The sequence below is a fragment of the Grammomys surdaster genome, unplaced genomic scaffold (genome assembly GCF_004785775.1).
Source record: "Grammomys surdaster isolate TR1022 unplaced genomic scaffold, NIH_TR_1.0 183, whole genome shotgun sequence".
In the NCBI taxonomy this organism is placed as follows: Eukaryota; Metazoa; Chordata; class Mammalia; order Rodentia; family Muridae; genus Grammomys; species Grammomys surdaster.
Window position 1 is genome coordinate 87009 of NW_021604628.1, and position 6824 is coordinate 93832.

A 6824-nucleotide genomic window follows, 5' to 3' on the forward strand; every position below is an offset into this window, starting at 1 on the left:
TCCTGCCTACATGCGATCAAGTACAGTTGGGGCAAGCAAGCTTGTTTACAGAAGTGAAAACAAGTGGCTTGTCATCTTACATGAACAACATCCTCTAGCATTCCAGAAAGTTATCTGTCCTTGGGCAAGTGAGGCTTCCAGGTTTATCTGTCCCTGAGCAAATGGGGCTTTCAGGTTAAAAAAAATTTTGTTTTATAGATCTCTTAGGCACAGTAATTAAAACTTAAAGACACAACTTTAGCCTTTGCACTTTAAATTTCTGCAGAATTGTTGCAGACCCTGTGAGAGCACTGAATGAAAAAATAAAGAGGATGTAACTGATCCGAGGTATGGTGGAGGGGAAGGTTTACTGCAGCTGTATGGAAGAAAACAGCCAGAGGCATCTGGAAGAGTCCAGAGTGAACATGATCCTGAGGTGGGTCGTGTGAGGAGAAAGGGAGGGGGAGAGTCAGGAACCGAGAGGCCCAGACATAAAAGGGTAAAATAAACACATAGCCAAAATGGCTGGATTATATAGGGAAGAGGGGCTGGGGGAGGGGCAGCCTAGCCCCTATGCTGGAGAGTTCAGGGTAGAGGCCCAGGGTATGCCAGCCTGGAGAACCCAGTGACAGCTAGGGACTGAGGGATGCTGAGAGCCTGGCCAGGTCTTCTTTGATATGTTGATAGGCATCTCAGCTGAGACCACAGGACCACTCAAGACCTGGTGTTAAACCAGTCCAAGCAACCACAGGCTCAGCAGACATAGGCACAAACAGACCGGGTTCAGGGCAGGTTGCCTGCTTGCCTGCACCTCATGCTTACCCTTCTGAGTCTCCTGGTCCCTGCAAATACTGACCTTGGGAAGGAGGGCTTGTTCCGCCAAAGTCTGCTACGAAGAAAGTGTACCCTGCAGCTTGCTGCACGGCACAGTCACTCTGGCTAGGATTTGGAGGATGGGTCTCACTCTAAGCCTCAACATTTCCGGCCTGTCCAGCAGAAGGTGTCCCCCATTGCTCCCTAGAAAGGAGACCAGCCCAATGAGGCTCAGGCTGCCCACAGGCCCCACCAGCATTCACTTAACTAACACAAAACCTCAAGCCAAGGCTGAAGCTCAACTGTAAGACGGACATGGTCACTGGGGACCCACAGAAATGTAAGCAGAGAAAGGGGGGCCGTGCCAATGAGGTCTTGGGGAAGGCTATACTCCCCCAAGTCATTTCAAGGAACAATGGGCTTTGAAAGACTAGCAAAGAATCAAGATCCCAGAGTTCAAGGTCATCCAGGGCTACACAGGGTCTAGCTTGGGCTACATAAGACTCTGTCTCAGCGGCTGGAAAGATGGCTCTGTGGTTAAGAGCACTGACTGCTCTTCCAGAAGACCTGGGTTCAATTCCCAGCACTGACGTGGGAGCTCACAACTGTCTCTAAGTCCAAGATCTGACATTCTCACCCAAACATACACCCAGATAAATCACCAATACACATTAAAAAAAAAAAGTACCACCCATCCATCCAAAAAATAAAATAAAATGGCCAATCCAGTAGTGTAGACCAGTGAGGGACAGGACCTGGAGGTTGGCATGTGGAAGTAGGTCCCCGAGGAGCGACTTTTGTCTAAATATGAGGACCTTCTCCTTGAGGAGAGTCTTTCAACCCATACATACCAGTTCACTGGCACCTATTAAAATTGTCTTCCCTCAGACCGTGTATGTCAAGCCTAGAAGCTTCCTGAATGAATAAAAGGACATGACCACTCCTCGATATGGTGGTGGTGGGGAGATAAGTATTTATTACAGGGATGTAGGACAGCATATCCAGAGGCAGACACATCTGGAAGAGCCTACTGTCTGAGCCACGTGGGGAGAGGGGAAGGGGAAGGAAGAGAGGGCACCCAAGTACAGCAGCCAGGGGGCCAAAGGTATAAAAAGGACAGATCACCAAAAAGTCTGGATTATACAGAAAAGAGCCTCTGGGGGAAGAGCAGCCCAGCCTCTAGGCTGGAGAGTTCAGGGAAGAGGGCAGGGTATGTCAGCCATGCCCTGTAAACAGGTAGGAACTGAGGGATGCTGGGAGAACCTGGCCAGGTCCATTTTGATCTCTTAAATAGGGACCTCAGTCATTTGTGCTGGCTTTTGAAAGGGAATGCCTCTCTTGGCTTCTGTTAATTTCCCCTGTTTTGAGGTAACGCTGGTGTTAATATTCTGTTTAAGCTCTACCACAGTTACCTGGCAACAGCCAGGTAGGCCAGTCCACTATAAAAGGGGCTGCTTGCCCCCTCCTCTCTCTCTTACTCTCTTGCTCTCTTGCCTGTAGCTTCTCTCTGCCACTTCCCCCCTTCCCTTCTCCCTCTCTCCACGTGGTCATGGCCAGCCTCTACTCCTTTACTTCTCTGCGCTCTCTCTCTCTCTCTCTCTCTCTCTCTCTGCCTCCCTCCTGGCTCCCCTCCCCATGCCCTGAATAAACTCTATTCTATGCTATACCGGTGTGTGACCGGTCCTTCAGAGGGAAGAGATGCCTCGGCATGGGCCCGCTGAGACATCCCCTCCCCCATACCTCTCCACACACCCACAGAACAAACTCTTTATCTCTTTATCTTTTTATAAATCCAACAGTGGGTGTTTGTAGTGGTTCCAAGATTGGCAGATAAAACCCAGGACACCTTGTGACTGAACTCTCAGGCGAACACCAAACAATTGTTTTCCTAGTAACTGTGCCAGACATTACAATCATTTACCTGAGATTCAAATTTGCTGGGCATCCTGTGTCTTCGCTTGCTAATTCTGTGAACTTTTATTAGTCTCTTCTTTCCTTTTTTATTTATTTGTCTTCAAGCATGAAGTCTTGGTAGGAAGTTTTAGCTGGCCTGGAACTCACTCTGTAGACCAGGCTGGCCTTGAACTCACAGAGAACCACCTGCTTCTGCCTCCCCAATGCTGGGATCAAAGGCCTGAGCCATGGTACTGAAAGACCCCAAGAAGGCCCCCACTCAAACCACGAGAGATCACAGCCACCCAAATGACTCATGAGACACCAATCTTGTTGCAATCAGCAAGAGGTATATTTCAATCAGTGTGCTGAGGCCGAGTCCCATAACCCACACAGGGATAGAGGAACTCGACCCCTAGCCTGGGGAGTGTAGGATATTTAAAGGAGAAAACCACAAACCAGAAAGGGGGGTGTCGCTGAAAAATTCCAGTAGACAATACAATGGAAAGTCCCAACTCATTTTTCCATATATACAATGCAGGGTACGACAGGTGTAATAGGGTTCAAGAAATGGTCACAGCAGGGGAGAAACATCCTGTTCATAAGGACTCAACCTTATTCAACCATATCATCTACCTTGTAGTTAGCCAGGTTTCTGGAACACAAAGCCCCAGAGCTAGCTGACCTGCACTCCCTGGCTCTATTTCACTGTTAGACTGTTAGAAGTGAAATTTCTTTCTTTCTTTCTTCCTTCCTTCCTTCCTTCCTTCCTTCCTTCCTTCCTATCTTTCTTTTTTTTTGTTTTTGAGACAGGGTTTCTCTGTGTAGCCCTGGCTGTCCTGGAAGTCACTCTGTAGACCAGGCTGGCCTCAAACTCAGAAATCTGCCTGCCTCTGCCTCCCAAGTGCTGGGATTAAAGGTGTGCGCCACCACTGCCTGGCTAGAAGTGAAATCTCTATTAACCCTTCAGTACCTGGCTCTTCCTTTATCTGATCTTTGCTTGTGGACTGGGTCTTACATAGCCTGAGAAGGTTAGGCTGATTCCATGACAGAATTCAAATTGGCAGGTAAAGAGACTAGGCCTAAAAGCTGGGCGAGCCCAGGCAAGCCCAGGCAAGTCAATTACTAAGAAAAAAACAAAACAAAAACAGGCTCCAGCCTTCACACCTAGGTAATGGGATATCTCAGCCACCTGGCCTGAGGCAAGGCCAATGGGTCAGCAGCAGTTTCCAGACTTCCTCAGCTACTTCCTCAGTAACAGTTTCCAGACCTCCCCAGCAAGTTTCCAGCCCCCACACCGAGGTAAGGGAATGTTCGTACAGATGGACCGAACAGATTAACATAAAAGTCACCTACCCCAGAATTCCCTAATATGCTTTAAATCAGGCCTGCAAGCTCACTTGGGTATCTCTCTCTATCTTGGTAATGGGAGATCCCAGCACGCTGGACTTCTGCAGAATTCTTTGTATTTGCATACTATTTGAGTCCTGGGTGTCATTCTTCAGTGAATCCTGGACAACTCACAGCCCAGGTTGGACCGGATATTGTTAGGTCTCAAACCCGGGACAAATGGCTAACTGAGGTGTCTAGTTAACACACCAAGGTAGACTCTGGCTACCAGTCTCCCTCAGTCCAAGTACCGGTTAAAGAGTCATCCTGGCTGGCATACCCCACCTCAATCTCTCCAACCCCAGAGCTTTACTCCCCTTGCCCCAGATTCTCTGATTCCTATATAACCAGCCATTTTGGCTACGCAGCCTCTTGGTCTGTGACTTCTCTTTTGGACTGAACGTTCCCCGGATTGGGGAGACCCCCCACTCAAGCTACAGGAGATTACGTCCACCCAGATTCACAAAAGACACCGAACTTGCTGCAAACTGCAAAAGGCTTTATTTCCGGATTTCGGGATATCAGCCGGCTGAGGGCAAGACTCACAAGAGGAGCGTCGACCCCGAGGCTCAGAAGCAAGGGGTATTTAAAGGAGAAAACCACAAACTAGGGGGGTGAAGGGGGAAACCAAGATGGGACAGTGAAGAAATCCCAACCCACATCATAAAAATAGTAGAGAATTCTTAACTCATTATTTAGCTGGTCACAAACCAGGGTGGGGAGTGGGAAACATCCTGTACACATTCTATTCAGGAATGAGACCTTATCCTAACCATTGTAAGCAGCCATTTCCCGGAGTAACTCAGCCAACCTGTATCTTTAGTTCTGCTATCCTTTGTGGTGAGCCAGTTCCCGGAATGACCTAGCTGACCTGCCTTCTGGCTAGTTTCTTCTTTTTGTGGCCAGCTAGTTCCTGAAACCTGTGAGCTTGTGAACTTGCTAACCTTAATTCAGATGGGGGTCTCAAACTTCTCTATGAATTTTTACATTCTTTCATCACCAACCCCCCCCCTTTCCTATCTCGATCCCCACCCCCATCTCATACCTCTGGCTCCCCTGTTGCTCATATCTGCAATAAACTTCCCCTAAACCATGTCCTCATTTTCCCATCCAGACACACAGCAGAGAATGGCCGGCCTCCTCCCTCCATCCACATCTGTGCTAAGTCACACCAGCTTCGAGAAGTAATCAGAAAGAAACAAGGCTGACCCAGCCTCTCTGTGCCTCAAGAGTCAGGTTAGGACAGCAATATCTCATTCCTGACATTACCGGCCTGGGAGCAGATGTTAGTGGATTGGGAAGGCTGGAACTCATGATCACCCAACCTGTGTCATCAAGGTGTTACCCCAAGGATGGGCCAGAGAAAACCCAGAACAGGGGCAAGGAGGTCGGCCCCACTATCAAGCAGGCTCTGACTGTCCTGGATGGGGCATGGTGGTGACCAGCTTACCTCTTCTGGATGGAGCAAGAGGGCAGCCATTTTGTCTCCACTGGGTGGAGCAAGGGGGTGGTCTTCTAGCTTCCCTGAAAAGATACACTCACTTTACACTTTGAGTAGGTGTCTTTATTGGTTCAGACAACACAGTACAAAAACCAGACTTGGATGCCAGCATCCGGAACTCATAACAAATACTCTACAGCCTGGAATGGTGGTTGTTACAGATAAGAAACAATGTCTAAGGTTTGGAGAGGAGAGCGCTCAGTGGTAAAACAAGCCTGCTCCACGGCAGGCAGCTCACAACCGGCTGCAACTCCAGCGCCATGACATACAGTGCCCTCTTCTGGCTTCTGTGACTGCACTCACATATACAAACCCACATAATTTAAAATAAAAACAAAATCTTTATATAAATAAAAGAAACTATGTACAGTTGGGTATGGTGGCTAACCTGAACTATGTCTGATTATCTTAATAATAAAAAGAAACCATGTACAAAAGGTTCCTGACCCTTGTTTCAAAACTTTAGTTCCTGGGGTTGGAGAGATGGCTCAGTGGTTAAGAGCACTGGCTGCTCTGCCAGAGGCCCCAGGTTTGATTCCCAGCATCCACTTGATAGCAATTGTCTGTAAGTCCAGTTCCAGGAGTCTGACACTCACACACAGACACACACACACAGGTAAAACACCAATGCACACAAAGTCCTTTAAAAAGGCATTCGAAACTTTAGCTCTTGCATGAACATGCCACATTCCAGAATACTACCTGAAATAAATCTATAAGGAGATCACCAAGTGCCAATAAAAAGACCCCTTGATGCAATTTTAAAAAAATAAATAAATAAACGGACGGTTTTAGCTGAACTTCCTGAAAGGATGCCTTCGGCTTGAGACTGGTCCGACCTGAGGGCCAGGCCTTCCTCATTCAGCTGCCCAGCCCATCGCGCCTGCCGTGGTCACCAATAGTCTCCAAGGCTGACAAGACTCAGTTGGCTAACCAAGCTTTAATCCGTCCCCCATGGCCACACCTTCCTGCTGATAACCCAGGGAGTCAGTGGCTCCAGCCCCTGTGTGGGGGTATGGGCATGTGATATATGCCCATCGGAGTCACTGCCCAGCTGGGTGTCAGGCAGAGGCTCTTACACCCACACCTCACAGTTGTGCAGACAGACACATCCACAAGAGGACCCATTTCAAGACACATCCTAGCCATCAGGGAGGACAGGGTCTTAGTTAGGGTTTTTCTTTTTCTTCTTTCTTTCTTTCTTTCTTTCTTTCTTTCTTTCTTTCTTTCTTTCTTTCTTTCTTTCTTT